This window comes from Panthera pardus, unplaced genomic scaffold (assembly GCF_024362965.1).
Source record: "Panthera pardus isolate Hobbes unplaced genomic scaffold, ASM2436296v1 HiC_scaffold_17, whole genome shotgun sequence".
NCBI lineage: Eukaryota > Metazoa > Chordata > Mammalia > Carnivora > Felidae > Panthera > Panthera pardus.
Genome location: NW_026526732.1, coordinates 9,453,244 through 9,473,015, shown reverse-complemented (window position 1 = coordinate 9,473,015; position 19,772 = coordinate 9,453,244). Strand labels below are relative to the sequence as shown.

The window sequence follows — 19,772 nt, the reverse complement described above, 5'->3', positions numbered from 1 at the left end:
AGAGAGGGAGGGAGAGAGAGCAAGAGCAGGGGAGGGGCAGAGAGAGAGAGGGAGACACAGAATCCGAAGCAGGCTCCAAGCTCCAGGCTGTCAGCAGAGAGCCCAACGTGGGGTGCAAGCTCACGAAGCATGAGCTCATGACCTGAGCTGAAGTTGACGTTTAACCGACTGAGCCACCCAGGCGCCCCCAGATGTACTTTTAAATCTGCGTAAATAGCCAGTTGGTAAATGGATAATGGGCATAATGATTCACAAAAGAAGTTCAACTAGTCAGTAATCATATGGTGGAAAAATATACATTTTCAGGGAAAAAAATGCAAAATAACATAGGAAATAGTTTCACTTATTAGCCAAAAAATAATAAAATGATACAGATGATTTCCTGGTTAATGATAAGAGTTCAGTTAAAGGATTCTTACCATTGCAGGTAATAATGTCTATTACCTTTAGGGAAGGAATATGGCAGAATATGTCAGAAGTCTAAAAAAATTATTGCCCACTTTGACCTGGTAATATACTTTAGGAATTTATCTAAAAACAAAAAGGAAGAAAATAAAAGTTACAGTCATTAAAACATTATTTGTGATAGTAAAAATTTGGCAACAGCCTACTTGTCTAAAAATAGACTGGGTAAGTAAACTGTGGTATTACCACTTAAAGGATTATACAGTTTAAGTTCAGGAAATTATGGATTGTGGTTACAAAGAGAGTGTAATAATCTGGAAGAGTTGTTATGATATAATGTTGAGGGGAAAAATCAGGATATGAAATGGTGTATGTGGTATAAGATTATCACGTCATTAAACAACCAAAAGAAACCCATCCATTTACTTAAAAGACCTGAAAGGAAACAAGACGCCACAGGTAGGTTGTTTTATGGTGATGAGCTTTAGGGTCATTTTCTAAAATTCGTTTTAAAACCCATTTTAAAATTTTCTTTAATGTATCTGTTTTACTTTCATGATAAAATAATATAGAATAACCTAATAAAATTATATATTGATAATACATTTTTTTAACGTTTATTTCATTTTGAGAGTGAGGGCATGTACGTGCACACGAGCGGGAAAGGGGCAAAGAGAGAGAAGAGGGAGGATCCCAAGGAAGCTCTGCACTGTCAGGACAGAGCCCGATGTGAGATCCTGACCTGAGCCGAAATCAAGAACAGAAACTTAACTGACTGAGCCACTGAGGCACCTCTGATAATTCATTTTTAATTTTTTTTTTCAACGTTTTTTATTTATTTTTGGGACAGAGAGAGACAGAGCATGAACGGGGGAGGGGCAGAGAGAGAGGGAGACACAGAATCAGAAACAGGCTCCAGGCTCCGAGCCATCAGCCCAGAGCCTGACGCGGGGCTCGAACTCACGGACCGCGAGATCGTGACCTGGCTGAAGTCGGACGCTTAACCGACTGCGCCACCCAGGCGCCCCTGATAATTCATTTTTAAATAAAAGATAATAATAATTTATTTTTTACAAATGGTGCCGGAGGTCAGCTCCAGCAACCAGGGGTTCCTGAAGGAAGAACGGCGTCGGTGAAAATAAAACAAAACTAAAATAAAAACAGAAAATAAAAATGGACACAGACAACAGCAGTGTGTTGAACTGGCCGATTTATTGTAGCAAACATGGCATTATATTTGCTAGTGATTTCCCTGTGGCGTACGTCATCTATGTTTTTCTAACATTCCCTAACTTTGAAAATGTTCCTATGTGTAATCAACCTTTAAGAAATAACATGGCGATTTCCCCCTAACTCTTCCCGCATACCCTTTGATTATTGATTACTTTCTTACATTATTCCATTATGCATCTGTGTTTATCTAGAATCTACAAAGCATTTGCTTTGCTGTTCTCGTCAAAGGGCCTTCATTTCTCAACACCTCAAGTGGAACAGTTACAGGGACATGACGTCCTAACCACATGAGGCCAGAAGAACAATGTGTTTGCCTCGGTCCGAGGTGCCAGAAAGGGGCCGGAAAAGCCTTAGAAATCCATGCCTCATACATTCTCAGAGAGACAGTGCACCTAGGAATTAATGAACCATTCTATACCTTAACCGACTAGGTTCAGTCATCATCTGGAATGCCTCCGGGGGGCCAGGTGGGCCTAGGGGTTGAAGTCACCTGTGCCCAGAGATACACTCCTTAGTTGCCGGAGTGAGGCTTTCAAATCCATATGTGTCTCCTTTTACAGGCCCTCTTTGCTGGCAAATGCATGAGACTATCCTTCCTGTAAGTAGAAGAGTCTCCATAGGGGATGGCAAGGGCTAAACATAAGGCCGCACAATTTCTTGCGGAACCTCATTTTCTTCCCTAATGGTTCTTTTCCCAGGGGGCCTGCCGAGGGCAATTCCCCAACAGACAATACCCCAGGTACTTTAATAAGGCCAAATTACCTAAAAGCGGGAGGACAAGAAGCTTCGCTGTCGGCAGGCCGCCCTGCAGTCACCAATCTGTCCACAGCCCGGGCCCTGCCACTCAGGCTGGGATAGCTCGGCTTCCAGCAAAAGGGAAAACCTTTGTAAATACAAAGCTTGTGTTTTCCAAATACAGCAAAATCCATAAAGTGCCAGGACATTTCATAGCAGAGATTTTAGTTAAATGTTGATAAAAGCAAGCATTAGTATAATAAGGAACGATAACTTTCAGTTTTGAGTCTTATTTCTTTTAGTTCTTTTTTTTTAACTGAATTGCTCTCTACTAATCACTAAACATTTCTTGCTTCCGTTTTTTTTTTTTTTTTTTTCAAATAAAAATGGTCAATATTTTTTTCTTTCTTCTCAAAATGACTACTATGGGAGCTACAAAGAAATAGTTTCAACACATTTCTTCCACACCCCCCCCCCACCAGTCTCCTAATTATCCAGAGGCATATGTGTGTGTCTGTATGAAGCACTTGAATTTATTGTGCCCTTGTGGTTTTGTAGGTTTTTACTGCTCCTGGAATCAGCTGGAGAAGCCTGCTGCAGCCCACTCAGCAGCCTTGCACAGACACCCCTCCCTGCACCTCTCCTCCTCTGTTCAGGGTAGGGGGGTGGTGAATTATTTCCTGCCTGTTTCCCAGGGCTTTGGTAATGATCAAATGAGGGAACAGATGTGAAAGTACTTAAAAATATGTAAGTGGAAGTCTTGGCTTTGCATTCTTCCCTTGCCTATAGGGGTGGAACCTGGGAGGCTCATGTCATAGTCCCCTGATGAGCTGTGTCTGCCAGTATCCCTAACAGACAGCATACAGGGAATGTGACAGTCACAGGACCCAGACATGCTGGGGACACGGTGGGTGAGACTTGGTGCCTGCCTTTGAGATGGTGGGGGCCAGATGAGACAGACCCACAAACATCCTGTGCTCTGTCCTGACAAAGTTACCTGGGTAGCAGGCAGCATGGTGTCGTGGGCATGAAGGAGGCAGCTGGGCTACAGTTTTAATTTTTTTTAATGTTTGTTTATTTTTGAGAAAGAGAGAGAGAGAGAGAAAGAAAGAAAACATGAGTGGGGGAGGGGCAGAGAGAGAGGGAGACAGAATCCAAAGCAGGTTCCAGGCTCTGAGCTGTGTCAGCACAGAGTCCCACATGGGGCTCAAACTCATGAACCAGGAGATCAAGACCTGAGCTGAAGTCGGATGCTTAACCAACCGAGCCACCCAGGCGCCCCATGGACTGCAGCTTGAAGCCAGGCTAAGACACTTGGGCTTGGCTCTGTAGACCTGTCTGTAAGATCAGAGCGTGACTTAGGCCCCTGTTTGGTCTCCTGGTCCACAAGCTCTCTCTGAAGGATTGCGTTTACCGGTTCTGTATTTGGCCTAATGGGTGGGATTTCACTCAGGAAAGTGCTGCACTTGCTACCTCTCAAAAAGGTTGCAGACCACTGAAGCAACAAGGGTCCTTGTAAGAATTGAAAAGGGCGAAGAGATATATGGGGTACTCCATCAATCACATTTGAACTGAGACGTGGAAAAATAAAATTCCTTCCTCCATGTTTGTCACTCTTTCATATCTCTTGCTCGGTTTGAAAATTATTAATGAAAAAAGACAATTTGTAATGTAGTGTCCTGAGCTCTTACATTGGGAGTTGGTGTTTAAAGCTCTGCCTCCTCCAACTGAGGGTGTGTCTTCCCTTCTCCTGGAGAACCTCCTGCACTTCATGTAGAGTAAAACACCATCCAGGATGAGGCTGCCTCCTCACATCTTGAGATAGTTCTAATCATACAGGATTTTAGGCTGCTTCCTAACTTTTTAAAATAAAAGGAGTACTATTTTACAAGTGAGTTTGATAAGAGTCTAGCTGTTTTCCTACTTGTGTATTTTCCTTTTTATATATATATATATGTGTGTGTGTGTGTGTGTGTGTGTGTGTGTGTGTGTATTTTAATGTTTATTTTTGAAAGGGACAGAGAGAGCATGAGCAGGGGAGAGGTAGAGAGAGAGGGAGAAGGAGAGGGAGAGAATCCCAAGCAGGCTCCATGCTGTCAGCACAGAGCCCAATGCGGGGCTTGAACTCATGAGGTGTTAGATGGTGACCCAAGCTGAAACCAAGAGTCGGACACTTAACTGACTGAGCCACTCAGGTGCCCAACACTTTTGGGGTTTATAGACTAAATCTCAGATGGAAATTGGCAACCCTTTTCCTGGAAAAATGTGCATGTGCACATAACATGATTATATGTGTCACTTTGCATAGAATGTTGGGTGGGAGCTCATAGGATTCCATTCATGAACTGACCCCTTTACATCCTGATCTAGACAGTTTAGAGGTGACCTTTGGGATAATCCTTCCCAGCTTTCTGTTATTCATATATTCAAACATCACAGAAAATTGAGAGAATATACTTGCCTTAAATTCAGCAACTAATATTTTGCCATATTTGTGTATGCTCTCCTCCTCTTCCTCTGCCTGCCTTCCATTCTCCCTCTCTCTTCATACATGCACACATTTTTTGTAGTACTGTTTTTGAACATCAGTTATAGACATTATGGCACATCACCCCAAAACATTTCAATATGCTTGTCCTAAGAATAAGTTCATTCTCCTACATTTTAACCCCCAGGAAATTAGCAGTGATATTAGCTAGTACCCAGGCGCTCTTCATAGCTCTCTAATTGTTACAAGAATGAGTTTTGTAGGTTTTTTTCCTTTTTTTTTAATTTATTTTTTTTGTTATTTAGAACCAAGATCTAAGTTGTATACAGCAATTGTTTATTATGTCTTGAGTCTAGAAAAGTTTCCTCTTTTTTTCTTTTTTAAATGACATTGCCTTTCTGACGAGTTTAGTGTGGTTACCTTGTAGAATATTCCACACTCTGGACTTGCACGGTTGTTTACCCATAGTATCATTTAATTTCTACTGGCCTCTGTATTTTCTATCAATGGGAAGTTAGGTTGAGATTAAGTTTGTATTAAATAGTTTTGGTAAGAATAGTTAATAGGTGATACCTTATCATTTACACTGAGCCACATTAAGAAGTGTATAATGTCATGTTATCCCACTGAGGGTTGCTGATTCTGATGGAACCTTTGTAAAAACAAGACTAGTTTTTCATAGCATGTTCTTAATTTCATCTATACTTACAGCGATTTTTTTTTTCCCCAAGTGATGTGTTTCATTTTAGGCTAAAATTTATCTTCCATTAAATTGCAAGAAGGAAATATGATCCTACTTGTAGTTTATATAGTAGGTAAAGACTGTCTTAGTCTCCTCAGGCTGTTGTAACAATTCTGCTGGCTGGAGGGCTTAAGCAAAGACATTTCTCTCTCACAGTTCCAGAGGATGGAAGTTCAAGATCAGGCGTTGGCAGGTCTGGTTTCTCATGAAGCCTCTCTCCTTGGCTTGCAGGTGGCCACCATCTTTCTGTGACCTCATGTGACCTTTCCTGTGTAGGCTCATCCCTGGTATCTCTTCCTTTTTGTATAAGGACACCAGTCCCACTGGTTTTCGGCCCTATCCCTATGACCTCATTTAACCTTAATTACCTTACCTTTTTACAGGCTGTGTCTCCAAATACTGTCACATTAGAGATTAAGCCTTCAGTATATGAATTTTGAGTAGGATACAAACATTCAGTTCTTAACGGCCTCATAAAAAATAGGAGTTGTCAAAAAATATTTTGAAGAATAGAAAATTCACAGAAAAGACACATAAATTCAGCTTGATAAACTTGAGATGTATTTATAAATAGAACAGTGTTTGTAGGGCTTGGGAGAAAGAACAAATGGTGTAAATAGAAAATGTCAGAGAAATAAATATAAATATGGGGAAAAAATATCTGTGGGTCCCAAGTTGGTCAAGAATAATGCAGCAGTGAAGCTTTTGCCATTACTAAGAAACACCCAGCATCACAACAGAGTGCTGTAGGAGGAGGATGCTTGGTCCCCTGTACATTCTCCAGGGGTCTAGGGGAACACCATGCCTCTTGATACAGGAAACTGCTTTGAAACATACACACTCACATGTATCCATCCTGTGTTCTTTGAGTCTTAGGTGAACATGAGTTCACTTTGAGAGCCTTTGAACCAGAAAAAGTTGTTGAGAAGTTGAGGTACATTTCCATCAGGAAAGGTGGAGATGCCAGCACGTGATCCAGTGTGTGTGGGCATGAGCTAGGCTCTCCTAGAACAGTGAACATCCGGTGGATCTGTGTCCATGGAAGATGGGATGGAAGGAAAAAGCCTCAGACTCTCATCTCAGGAATTTAGGTTGGATGAGGAAGAGTTTTGTGGTTCCTGTTCTGAGTGAAAGGGCACACGTAACCACAGGAAGAAAGCTCTAGTTCCCACCCCTCTTGGGAGAACACCTCACAAGAAGAAAGCTCCCCAGAACCCCTCTGCCATGGGCACAAGGAGGCCTGCAGAGAACTACTTTTTAGGCTACTGGTTCGTTTTTCTCTTTCTGGGTCTCCCTTCTCTACCACAGCTCCTGTAGTTTGATGTGTGAACCATTTGGATTTATTTTAAGGGGATCCCAAGGCATGGAAACTGTGTACATGTTAGGGAAGTTAGCAGTACTCGTTGTCACTCACAGTGCAGTCCCCAGATCAGATGCCATGTAGTTCATCTAGTGCCCACTTCGGCAGCACACATACTAAAATTGGAATGATCCAGGGTGGATTAGCATGACCTCTGTGCAAGGATAACATACAAATGCATGTGGGTCGTCTGGGCCTTGCAGCTTCCTCCCTGACGCGGTGGTCCTTTTCAGGGATCTCAGTCCTCGACTGTTGGCCTTTCTTTCCAGCTGCTCCTGCTTTCTGCTCTGACAGAGCTGTCTCTCTCCCCAGGCCCCCAGAGCCACAGAATGCTTGCCCCATGTGAAGCCTGTCCTCCAAGCAGCCTGGGGCTTCACTTTGCCCCCTCCCACACTGTCCTCTCCAATTCTGACCGAGGCGTCTGTGACCCCAGTCTGCATTTCCAGGCCTCACTCATGCTTTCTGGACACTGCTCTCCCCCAGCCTACAGCGAGGCCTGGGTTGTCACATCCACACCCCCACACCCTGCTCCTGGAAGCCCTCCTGCACTCATTCCTCCTTCTCACCTGGTCCACTTGTCTAGGGCTCCAACATGGGGTTTTTCCCTTTTTCTCTCCTTTGGGCTGATTTCTCCCACTGCCACGGCCTGTCAGCTCCCACCTGAGTATGCAGGCTCCCTGAGCTGCGTTCTGTGTGCACCGTCTGTCCCTCCCGCTGAGCTGGCTGCCTGCCTGGACCCCACTCAATCCAGCGTGGGCCCCGCTTAGCACGGCAGTCTTCTTCCCTGCCCTCTCTTCTGTTGCTGACCACTCACACTGGACTTGCCCTCCTCCTTGGCTTCAGCCTCCTCTTGGTCACCAAGGCCTGGTGATTCCACTTCTTAAATACTTCCGTGTCAGGGATGGTTTATTTGTATTTACATGCTAAAGATGGTTATGTTCAAACCAGCCCAAGTGCAGGTGTCTAAGCTCTCACACACCTTGCACTCTGTAACAGGACTGCTCGATTTGGTGACTTACAGGTTCTTCCCACTGTCCTTCTTCTCCAGCTTTGTTCCCTGGCTGGTTCCCTCTGTTCCTCGGTGGCTGCTTCTGCCACACTGGGCTGCCTCCTTCCTGGTTCCCGTGTGGTAAGGGAAGGAGTGATTTTTCAAGTTGTTGAAGTTATTGTTTGTTTATTTATTTATTTATTTATTTATTTATTGACTTACTTTTGAGAGACAGAGCATGAGTGGGGGAGGGGCAGAGAGAGAGAGAGAGACAGAATCTGAAGCAGGCTCCAGGGTCCGAGCTGTCAGCACAGAGCTTGACGTGGGCTCGAACTCACAAACCGGGAGATCATGACCTGACCCAAAGTCAGACACTCAACTGACTGAACCACACAGCTGCCTGGTCGTTGAAGTTATTTAAAGATCTCCCTTTGCCTGTAGCAGTGGCTTGCAGACTGTGGAGCTGCCTTCCTGGGGCAAGGGATGGAGGGGGCTCCTGGGAGGAGGGGGCAGGACCACTCTGCTTCTGTCTGTGTTAGATACGAATTTGGGCTTGTGTCTTAACATTTTGTTTTTGAGGGAAAATCTATAAGATAAACATATGAGTCTGGTTCCTCTCTATACAATCTGGTCCCTTTCTAACTTTCTGTTTATGTTTACTAGCTTTTGTTAAATACCTGTAGTTTTTGTTGCTTATTTATTTTTTTAGAGAACACAAGCACGGGAAGGGCAGAGGGAGAGGAAGAATCCCAAGCAAGCTCCACACAGTCAGCACGGAGCCTGACACGTGACTCTATCCCACGACCCTGGGATCATGACCTGAGCACAAATCGAGTTGGATGCTCAACTGACTGAGCCACCCAGGTGCCCAAAGAGCTGTAGTTTTTAAAAGTCAAATAGTACTAGTAGGCTTATAATGAAAAAAGTTTAAAACAACACAGGCACCTTTTAGTTCCCTGTGCTATCCCTCACACTTTGATTCCTATTCCCCTATTTCCCCTCCCCGAGTCCCATCCCAGTTTCAACTTTCTGACTCCCACTCCGATTCCCACTCCCCAATTCCTACTCTGCTTCTCACTCTGATTCCTACTCCCCGTTTCCCACTCTCTGATTCCCACTCCCTAACTCCTGCTCCCGGATTCCCACTCCCTGTGGCAGGCACTTTTTATTTTAACTCTTTGTGTTTCTCTCCATATTTCTGAATTAAAGGCTTGTTCTGTCTGATCTTGACTGTCGAGCCTCAGGTGTTCTCTACTAACTTCCTACCTGGAAAATGAGAAGTTGGTTGTCTTGGAATGCCCCTTTCTGTACGCAGCCTTATTCTCTCCCACGCCCCGCTTCCCTGCGTGCTCCTGTCTCCACAGTTGGTGGTCAGTGTTCCATGGTGAACGTGCGATTCATAGACAATTGGCACATACAGCCAAGGTTGAATGGCTGCCTCGTGAGTCCTTGGCTTTGCCCACAGTTAGCAAAGTTGCCTTACTTACTGCTTATTTGTCTGGGTACCAATCAGATTAATCCCTACACTCTCCAAAATATTAGAAACCTTTCAGAATATGTTCCACCACTCAGGAGATGGTTTTCTGGTGCTGTTCCTCCTATGGCTCTTGGGCCCCCATGCCAACAGCACAGCTAGTAGGTACCCTGGGCGTTGGTTCCCTTGTCTCCCCTGGTATGGGAGCCCCTATTTCCGGGATCATGCACTTTTATTTTGTGGTTTGGTGGTACCCTCTTTTGGTGGAACATGTCTTCTGGGTATTGGAAATTTTAAGACATTTGCTTTATATGTCTCCTCCCTTGTTTAGCTGGGACATGGCAATCCCTTTGCAACTCATTCTTTTAGCTCTTTGGTATTTTCTCTTTCTGGATGTCTTACTACTCAGATACTGTCCTTCTAGATTGATGATCTGATTTTAATATCTTTTCTCTCCCAGTTTCTTTTCTTTGCCTGCTTATCCTATTTTCTGGGCAATATCTTCCAAGTTTTCTTTGACCTTCAAAAAATTAATGGTGTTTTTAATTTTCAAGAACTCTTTTTTTGTTTTCTGGTTGTGCTTTTAAAAAAAGAGCATTGGGGTGCATGGGTGGCTCAGTTGGCTAAGCATCCGGCTTCGGCTCAGGTCATGATCTCACAGTTCGTGGGTTCAGCCCCATATTGGGCTATGCTGACGGCACAGAGCCTGGAGCCCACTCTAAGTTCTGTGTCTCCCTCTCTCTCTGCCTCTCCCCCACTCACGCTCTGTCTCTCTCTCTCAAAAATAAAATAAAACATTAAAAGAAAATTAAAAATAGCATCATATTCATATTTCACAGAGGATGAAACAACATAAAGATATTAATTGGAGATTCTGAAGTATCCCTCTGTATTCTTCACCATCTTTTTCCTTCAGGTTCTTTCTGGCTTTGTTTTGGCTGCTTTTTCATATTAGATGCTTTTCTCACATGTCTGGGTGGTCTTTGGTCATCTCGTATTTTAGAGGTGGAGACTAAAAAATGACCTGGACACTGGGGTGCGGGGGTGGTGGTGCTGTTAAGTGATGGGCTTCACTGCGAGGCAGTGCCTGGGCCTGTCCTTCTGCACGTACCTTACCTAGTGACTGCGGTGGGCTCGTTTCTCACATTGAGTTGCTGGTGTTTTACTGTAGGCCCCTGAGCTGTGTGTGTGTCTGGCCCCTCGCCCTGGGCTTCCATTTAGCCCCTCCAGGGGATCAGACAATGCGCACCTGCTGTCTGTGTGGATGGGAGAAGACACGTGAAACTTTGCCTGTTCTTTCTCCGTACTTCCACCCTCACCTCCACCTGGGGAAGGGTCTCTGGTTTCCGTGGCACAAATCAGCTTACTCCTTATCTTCTAACTTGCTGTGGGATTGGGCCTTTACTTGCTCTGGTCTGTTTGGCCACTCACCATGTGTCCATCTGCTGTCCAGTTTCTAGATGTTGGCTTCTCTGTCTGCTGACCTCCTCCTCTCCAGCTCTCTGTTAGAGTTTCATACTCATTACTGTCAATTAAGTGGGATTTGGGAGGCATCCAGGCCATCATGTGACCTCTCTTAGCTCTGTAGCCTTCTCTCTGGCCGCCGTTCCCCTACATACTAGCCTCAGTGGGCTACTTTGGTTTCCTGAATTCGTATTGCTTTCTTGCCTTTGCACGTGATGTTCCTTCTGCCCTTGCCCCTTGTCTGTCCAGGGAGGGTCCACCCATCCTTGAAGACTCTTCACAGTCTGCCCTTTCCTCTGCTCCCCACCCAGGCAGAGTTAGTCAGTCTGGCTCGCTAGCCAGGTGCTCCAGGAGCACCTCCTGTGTGCCAAGAGCACATTCTGTAACATTTTCCACATTCTGTAGTAACTGTTGGTTGGGTGTTTTCTTCCTTACCAGATGTGAGGGCAGGGACCACGCCTCATTCTTCCCTGTAGCCAGGCGTCCTCAGGGCAGTAGCTTCGGCAAGTAGGGAGTGAGGGAGGAATGCTTTGTGTGGAACTGCCAGCCTCTCTCCTCTCTGTGCCTGGAGACAGTGAAGGCCATGGCCTTGCCCAAGAAATGCCATGTTCCCTCCCATCCCCAACTACCACACACACGCATGAGAGAAATTCCTGGTTTGCCCTGCACATCCTGCCCCAGGAGCACCCAGCATTAGGTTTTCATTCATACTGTTTTATATAGAAAATACTGTTTTATGCAGGGGTTTTCACATCTGCCAATATTGGTGTGGAGATTTCATTAGTTTTGGCTGATTAGATACAGGCATTTTTTATTTTCTCATTTTTCAGGATATATGGTTATCCCTCCTTAAAAAAGCAGTTTGAATGGGGATCCTAATACCTGAATTCTTCCTACTCCAATCCAAAGCAGTTTCTGAATGTGAATTGACAGTTTAATCCTAACGCATGGTATGGAAAATCCAGCTCGGTGAGAATTGTTAGCTATTAGGCTACCCTGCCAAGAAAATACACGTGATCTCCTGGGATGAAAGCGTTTGCAAGATGACTCTTTCTGTCTCCTGGCTTGGTGCCCTGCTGTGCTGCCTGAGGTCAGCAGGCTAGAACTGACGGCACCTTAACAGATCACCTGCCCTAAGACTCGTTTCCCCCTTTTCTTCCTGTGTCCTATCCGGCCCCTCTTACTCCATAGTAATGACAGTTTTTATATATCCTGAGCCAACAGCCTTTTTTGTGTTGTAATTCTGAAATTCTTCTCTTTATCTAGTGTGCCTGTTACGTATATCCATGATGAACATCCTAAATTATGTTTATAGCCACAAGAAGGAAGCTTTAAGCCTCATTTCCTTTAATGAGGACACAATTCAGTGTTTTTTTTAAAAAACCATAAAGTCAAATGCTTGTTGTTCACCAGTTTTGGTAGTACATATAATTAACTACTTCATAGAGTTTATCCAGACAACAAAAGATAACAGACCATGATTAAATTATATGGCAGAGGATATTGTGTGATGATCATGAACTTAGAAAATACATCATGAGGACAGTCCCATACAATAAAGGGGAGAGACCTAGAGCTTTAAAAACACATTTTCAGGACGCCTGGGTGGCTCAGTCGATTATGCATCTGACTCTTGATATTGGCTCAGGTCATGATTTCATGGTCATGTGATCAAGCCCCACATCAGGCTCCTTGCTGAGCATGGAGCCTGCTTGGGATTCTGTGTCTTCCCCGTCCCTCCCCCTCCCCCGCTCGTGCTCACTTGCTCTCACATTCTCTCTCTCTCAAAATAAATGAACTTTAAAAAAGATAAAAATGTTTAAAAAACCACATTTTCTTCTCCAGAGTATATACAGATGGTCCCCAACTTAAAACGGTTTGACTTACGATACTTTGATTGTTTGTTAAAAATCTTTATTTACAGCTTCTGTCATTAACATGGTTCCTATGTGTTGCATCTGTTTTTGTTTTTGTTTTTTTAATTTAAATTCAAGTTAGTTAACATACAGTGTAGTCTTGCTTTCAGGAGTAGAGCCCAGTGATTCATCGCTTGCATATAATACCTTCATGTAATACCCAGTGGTCATCCCAACAAGTGCCCTCTTTAATACCCATCACCCATTTAACCCCACCCCCCACCCACCTCCCCTCCAGCAACCCTCAGTTTGTCCTCTGTATTGAAGAGTCTCTTATGGTTTGCCTCCCTCTCTGTTTTTATCTTATTTTTCCTTCCCTTCCCCTATGTTCATCTGTTGTGTTTCTTAAATTCCACATATGAGCAAAATCATATGATACCTGTCTTTCTCTAATTTTGACTTTATGATATTGCAAGGGTGATATGCATTCAGTAGAAACCATATTTCAAATTTTGAATTAAAAATCTTAATCTTTCCCGGGCTAGTGCAGCCCTCTCCTGCTGCTGCCGCGCAGGAGCTGTGGCTCCCGGTTAGCCAGCCGTTCAGTCACAAGGACGGGTGACTGATATGCTGGCAGCCCTTCTGCACTCATACGGCCATTCTGGCTTTCCTTTCAGCACAGTGTTGAATAAAGTACAGAGATTCAACACTCCATTATAAAATAAGTTTTGTGTTAGATGATTTTGCTCAACTGTGAAGTAGTAGAAGTGTTCTGAGCACGTTTAAGATACAACATCACAGGCTGAGGTATGATGTCCAATAGGTGAGTTGTATTACATGCATTTTCGACTCAGGGTATTTTCAACTTATGATGGGTTTATAGGAATGGATACCCCCTGGGGTGGGGGTGGGGGTAAGTCGAGGAAGGTCTGCGTAGCCACAGTCTTACAAGTGAAAACTCTGATTTCAGTGGATACATACTATACTTGACCTTCAATTACAATAAATAACCAGTGGTTTCTCCTTTGGAGTGTTTTGTTAGGAAAAAAATACTTGTCACATAGTTGGAATATGTCAAGTATTTGCTCCAGATGTTCACAGTCCTAATGAAATACAGGTATACTTCCCTTCATGTAGTAGATACAAAAATGTAGGTGAGCTGAATTTTTGTAATCATGATTATATTTTAATATCCACATAAAGGAGTCTTCTCTATTTAAAAGAATATTCAGTAGAAATTGTCCTTGTTTAGAAGGCAGTTGTTTGGGGGCGCCTGGGTGGCTCAGTCGGTAAAGCGTCCGACTCTGGCTCAGGTCACGATCTCGCGGTCCGTGAGTTCGAGCCCCGCGTCGGGCCCTGTGCTGACAGCTCGGAGCCTGGAGCCTGTTTCAGATTCTGTGTCTCCCTCTCTCTGACCCTCCCCCATTCATGCTCTGTCTCTCTCTGTCTCAAAAATCAATAAACGTTGGAAAAAAAATTTTTAAAAAGAAGGCAGTTGTTTGTGTGAAATGAGAATTCTTCACCTAATACGTCTTTTTACTAAATGTCTAGGCTTAGTTTTCCATGACTAGAGGTAATATTTGTTTATAAACACCAAAACTCTTTTTAAAAGAAGGAGGTCTCTTTTTTTAATGTTTTATATATTTTTGAGAGAGAGAGCATGAGCAGAGGAGGGGCAGAGAGAAAGGGAGACACAGAATCCAAAGTAGGCCCTAGGCTCTGAGCTGTCGGCACAGAGCCCAATGCGGGGCTCGAACTCACAGACTGTTGAGATCAGGACCTGAGCCGAATTTGGACACTTAACGAACTGAGCCACCCAGGCACCCCCAAAGGAGGAGGTCTTAAATGATTAAATAGCAGATATAAGTGGGGCAACATCATGTCCTCTACCCTCTGCTCTGGTGTGTTATCGTTCTGTTGTTTTTGTGTTTTTTGACCTAGGAAGAGGGAAGGTGTATTCTTTTTGCTTTTGGATACAAAGGGTAGATCCCAAGCCTCTTCTTGGCAGCTGAAAGGAAATTTTTCACATCATGTGGTTCCTTTGATCTGATCTGTGGCGTCGGCTGATGTGATCGGTGATCCCAAGTCCAGCAGTTTGTACACCACCTTTAAATCCTGCTGGTGCCACAAGGGGGACAGCAACGAGAAAAATCACTGAAAGTACCCACCGTACCTTCTGTTTTTATGTACACACTTTGCAAAACATATGATGCTTATTTCCCATTTGGAGTAGAGTGCAGTCAGGACTGGGGTAGGTAGTGTAGCAGGATCATTAAAGGTCGGTGCAGGGCTTTTAATTGATGTAGTTCAAAGAATTTACAAACTAAAAATTTTACATCGTTACTATACGACATCTTTTCAAAGATAGTAATTGATGAAAAAGAGACTAGCGTAGATACTAATGTACACTTAAAACTTTAACACATTAGTTGACAACCGTGATTATTCGTTTACTTTTTAAGTGTAAGGTTATGATTGAAGTACCAACATGGAACTCAAGAAGATTTGCTAATTCCCCGGTATTCTAAGTGATAAATAATCCTGTAGGGTTTTTTTAATTAGGTAGTTTTTAAATTTTGATTAGAAAAAAATCAGTAGCATATCAAAAATAAATAGAGGGGCGCCTGGGTGGCTCAGTCTGTTGAGCGTCTGACTTCAGCTCAGGTCATGATCTCACGGTTTGTGAGTTCAAGCCCCGCATCTGGCTGTGTGCTGATGGCTCAGAGCCTGAAGCTGGCTTTGGATTCTGTGTCTCCCTCTTCTTTCTTCCCCTCCCTACTTATGTGCGTACCCTCTCTGTCTCTCTCTCTGTCTCTCTGTCTCTCTCTCAATAACAAATGTTTTTAAAAAAGAAATAAAATCAATTCCTCCTTTATTAAAAAAAATAGTAAATAGAATAAAGAACCTTTGTATATTTTGCCACATTTGCTTTTTTATCCCTTTATTCTTTTTTTTTTTAACTTGCTGTACTTACAGTAAATCCCTAATAGCATGAGTTACTTCATTATAAACCTCTTCAGAATGTGGCATTTCCTTCCATAGCCACAGAGCCATGCTCACACCTCCTCTTTAATTTGAAGAAGGCTCTTGTCAGATTGCAGTAAATAACTTGTCTGGTACTTGGATTAGCCCATGGCTTTAAAGGAGGACATCTGTTGAATCAGAGGAGATGGATATTCATTCTGAAGTTTTACTTTGTCTTACACTATAAGATAGGAAAAGATTTATAAAGGAAACTTTAAAAAGTAATGTAAAAACTCTGCTTTCTCAGCTAAAAAAGTGATGTTGTATAAATGTAAATGGCTGATATTTGACATACAACTAATGACTACCTCATAGATGATGCCAACTCTTTGCTAGAATAAAAGTCAAATTTAACGAAACCAAATTAAAAAGAATCACAATATATTATTTGCAAAGACGTTTTATTCACCATGAGAAAATATTTCCCTTTGCTGGCCCATTAAGTGCTGGTGTTTGAAGTGACTCCACTGACTGTGCCTAGTCCTCTATCTGGACCTTTAAGGTAATAATTTTAGGTGCTATATTGGTTTAGCTTCACTGGAAAGATTTTAAAGCCATTGTGTTCAGCACAACAAGAAAGAAACATGGAGATCTCTCTCACACAAGTTCTTGTACTCAAATAATTTATCATTATTGTTTAATATCCACCAACTCACTAGAATAACATCACAGTGATCCGTTTCTATGGCAAAGACCCTCAATTGTGAGTGGACTGTAAGTAGGTTAAAGGACCTATGGAGTAGAGCTCCTACCTAGCAGTTTGTGGGAACAACTTTGAAATTAGATTTAAATCTAAACCACTGGAAAGAGTGATTTTCTTTCTTGCCCCTCCATTAGATTTTCTCATGACTTTTTATTAGTGTATACTGCAAAAGGGAAACCCATTTTATCTTAAGCCCTAAACGGAACACATATAAGAATGGTTTTTGCCAAAATAGGCAGGGAGGATGTGAGTAACAAGGAAAATAATGGAAACCTACTTAGGAAAGGAAATCAGATGGCCTCCCACCCTTCATGGCTATCTTTATGCAACTACTGATACTGTTTAGTTTTTTTTGGTTTTTCCTTTTTGTTATTCTGGACATTCCGTTGAGCTCTTTATAGGAGAAAATAGCTTTCTTTAGCAAAAACAGGTGCAGCTACTGTGTTTATACTTTCTTTGTCAATGCTATTTTGGTTGACTGAAAATGGTAATTAAGATGTTTAAAAATTACGTTGCTCTTTGTTTTCTCTGGACACATATCATTGATGAATCACTGTACAGAACACACAGTATAGATAGATTATAAAATATATTAAATAAAAAACCTTTCTTGAAATTTATATTTAACAATATAATTTAAGAATCAAAGATGGGAGGCAGTTATTCATGTAAATGGATTATTAGGTACGTCTTTTAAAGAATATGTTGGGCGGGAGCAGCATGAGCAAGGTGTCTGAATAGCAAGCCCTGGACCCTCCTTTCCTTATTAGCAGATACACCAAATCAATAATACACAGACCAGCTCCCTTTGTGAAAGATCCAGAAACTAGTTGAAAGACTCCTGCACCCCTGGTTAAATGTGAAATCAGCCACATCAAAGCTGGTAGGAAAATTCAAGATACCCTCTTGCCATAATCACTACTCCCAGCAAAGTATAATATGACTGAGAGAAAAACCTCAGCTCTCAGCTTCTTCCTAGGAAGAAAAGGGAAGAACTGAACTATACGTGCAACATTCTGATTTTTTTCTGGGTGCAGCTGAGACACTGGCTTCCGTCTCACCTGCCTCAAAGAGGTAACAGCATGCGGGGGGCCACTGAGATAGTGTTTGAATTAGTATAGCAGTACTCATTACAGCTTCTCCCCCTGGCCCAGTGCAGAGTGAGCAAGAGAGGAAAAAAAGGACAAAACGACTATAATATTGGCATAAAACAATGAACAAGAAGGCAATAGTAAGTTCTTTCTTATCAATAATTACTTTAAATGTAAATGAATTAAACTCCCCAGTAAGAAGACATGGAGTAGCTGAATGGATTAAAAAAGCCAAGGTCCAACCATATGTTGCCTGTAGGAGACTCACTTTAGATTTAGGGTCATATGTATGCTGAAAGTAAAAGGATGGAAAAAGATAACACCATGCACATGTTAACCAAAAGACAGCAACGGTGACTGTATTTATATCAGACAAAATAGTCTTTGTCAGAAACTGTCACAAGAGACAAAGACATTATATAATGGAAAAAGGGCCAATTCCCTTGGCAGATAGAACAATTATATATGCATGGAACATCAGAGAACCTAAATACATAAAACACTGATGAAGCAAACATTGACAGCACTGAAAGGAGAAATAAGCAGCAATATATATTGTAATGGTAGGAGAGTTCACTGCTCCTCTTTCAGTACCAGACAGTATATCCAGATAGAAAATCCATAAAGAAGCAGTGGACTTTAACAACGCTATAAACCAAGTGGACCTAACAGACATATATAGAACATTTCACTCAACAGAAGCAGAACATACATTCTTCTGAAGCACATGAAGAACTTTCTCCAGAATAGATCATGTGTTGGGTCACAAAACATGTCTTAACAAATTTAAGAAAATTGAAATTAGGTATCTTTTCAATCACAATGGAATGAAACTAGAAGTGAATAGTATAGGTAATATTGGAAAATTCACAAATACGTGAAAATTTAAGAACGTACCCCTGATTAACCAAATGGGTCAGTGAGGAAACTGAAAGGAAAATTAGAAAATACCTTGAAACTAATGAAAATGAAAACACAACCTGCCAAAACTTATGGGATGCAGCAAAAGTAGCACTAAGAGGGACATTTATATCAATAAATACTGACAATGAAGAAAAGAAAAAAGATCTCAAACAATCTAACTTTACAACTCAAGGAACTAGAAAAAGAATAGACTCAGGCCAAGTTAGCAGAAGGAAGGAAATACTGAGGTTTAGAGCAAAAATAAAATGAAATGGAAAATAGAAAAATAAAAAAATGAAACTAAGAGTTGATTTTTTGAAAAGATCAATAAAACTGACAAAAGTTTAGACTAAGTTAAAAAAGAGATGACTCAGGTAAAATTAAATGAAAACAAAACAAAAAAATCCGAAATGAAAGAGGAGGGGCCCCTGGCTGGCTCATTCAGTAGAATGTGTGACTCTTTTTTTTTTTTTTTTTTTTTTTATTTTTGGGACAGAGAGAGACAGAGCATGAACGGGGGAGGGGCAGAGAGAGAGGGAGACACAGAATCGGAAACAGGCTCCAGGCTCCGAGCCATCAGCCCAGAGCCCGACGCGGGGCTCGAACTCACGGACCGCGAGATCGTGACCTGGCTGAAGTCGGACGCTTAACCGACTGCGCCACCCAGGCGCCCCGAATGTGTGAGCCCCACATTGAGTGTAGAGATTACTTAAAAATAAATCTAAAAAAAAAAATGTGAGAGAGGAGATAATACAACTAATGCCACTGAAATAAGGATCATTAGAAATTACTGTGAACAGTTCCATGCCAACAATTTGGATAACCTAAAAGAAATGGTTAAATTCCTAGAAACATACAACTTACCAAGACTGAATCATAAAGAAATAGGAAATCTGAGCAGACCTATAACTAGCAACAAGATTGAATCAGTAATCAGAAACCTCACAGGAAGAAAATGCCAGCACCAGATGGCTTAATTGGTGAATTCTGCCAAACATTCAAAGAATTAACACCATTCTTTCTCTCTCTCTCTCTCTCCCCCAAACTTGAAGAGCAGGGAATACTTCCAAGCTTATTTTAAGAGGCTAGCGTTACCCTAATACCAAAGCTTGACAAAAACACTAGAAGAAAATTACAGACCAATATCCTTGATGAATATAGATGCAAAAATCCTCAACAAAATACTAGTAAACTGAATTAAGCAGCAAATTAAAAGGATAATACACAGTAGGCAAGTGGGATTTATTCCTGGTCGGCAAGGATGTACAAAATATGAAAATCAACTAATGTGATACACCACATTAAC

The 19,772-nt window shown here is 42.2% G+C and overlaps 1 protein-coding gene and 1 non-coding gene across 3 annotated transcripts in view; both read left to right on the top strand.

The window, feature by feature from the left end:
* TULP4 (TUB like protein 4) overlaps window positions 1–19,772 on the top strand; it is a 242,569-nt gene that overhangs the window by 174,460 nt on the left and 48,337 nt on the right. The gene's annotated exons all lie outside the window — the stretch shown is intronic.
* On the top strand, window positions 7,056–7,162 carry LOC128777889 (U6 spliceosomal RNA). Its single transcript, XR_008423198.1, has one exon. It is a non-coding gene; the product is annotated as a U6 spliceosomal RNA (small nuclear RNA).